This window comes from Octodon degus, unplaced genomic scaffold, assembly GCF_000260255.1.
Source record: "Octodon degus isolate 3935 unplaced genomic scaffold, OctDeg1.0 scaffold00379, whole genome shotgun sequence".
Lineage (NCBI taxonomy): Eukaryota > Metazoa > Chordata > Mammalia > Rodentia > Octodontidae > Octodon > Octodon degus.
The window spans coordinates 732,077-733,205 of record NW_004524955.1 but is presented as its reverse complement, the minus strand read 5'-3'; positions in this window follow the sequence as shown (position 1 = coordinate 733,205).

Here is a 1,129-nt window from a genome sequence, read left to right as displayed (position 1 = left end):
CTGTCTTCACTTTCACTTAAACGGTTTTGCAAGCTTGTGATTGAGATTTTAAATTCCTCTATATCTCTTTGATTCTGCTTCATGCAATCTATTTCTTTACTGTATTGCTCATTCAAGGAATCCATCATTTTTCTTATCTCCTCTATTTTTTTTATCAATGTCTTCTTTAGAAGTAGTTATAAATTCTTTTACTACATTGTTTTTTTCAGATTTGGTTTCTTCCCTATTTTTCTGTAGTTGATTCTTTACTTCAGATGCTATGAGTTCTGAGAATTCTTTTTTTATTTCAGAAAAGAAATCTGCTCTCAGTTCCTCTATAACTTTCTGCTGTTGCTTATTTACTATCGAAGCTATTTTTCGTACATTTGAGCTGAAGTATTAGAAAAGAATTCTACTCTGAGTTCCTCTATGACTTTCTGCTGTTGCTATTTTACTATCGACGCTATTAATTCGTACATTTGAACAGAGCTGGTGTCCTCTGCACTTGTTCTGGGTGGGCATTGGGTTTCCTCCATATGTTTCTGCATTTTTGTCTTTACTGCAGATGTTATTAATTCAGGGATTTCTTTTTTCATTTCCAATCTGAGTTTCTCTATACCTTTCTGCAGCTGTTTCTTTATTTCAGAAGCCTTTGATTCATTGCTTTCAGCTGTGTGATTCCCAATTTGTTCTGTGGTAGTGTCCTCTGTACTTTTGGGTGGGCTTTGGTTCTGAGATTGCATTTTGCTCCTTCTCATTGTCATTTTTTGTAGCACTGTCTTCTGACCTTTGTTATAGATCTTTGTTGTAGTTATAGCCTTAGCACCTACTGAAGTTTAGGTGTAGCTCTACAAGGTTTGGATTTATCCTTCTGTACCTGGCTTGGGTCTGGCTGCTGTGCTCATTTCCTTCCTGTTGCTGCACTTGGGTGTGAACCTGTTGTGCCCCTCTGGCAAGATGTTCTGCTCCTGGACTAGCTGGGTGGTTCTGTCCCATACACTTTCTGCAGGGAGTGCAGCTGAAAGGTTTCACCCCAGGCCTATATGCCAGGCCTGAGCTGCATCTGGAGGGGACAAGGTGGAGTAGGGGTAGAGGCAGCTCTCCCACACTCTCACTGGGCCTGGGCTAGAACTGGGTCTGGGGGTTCCCG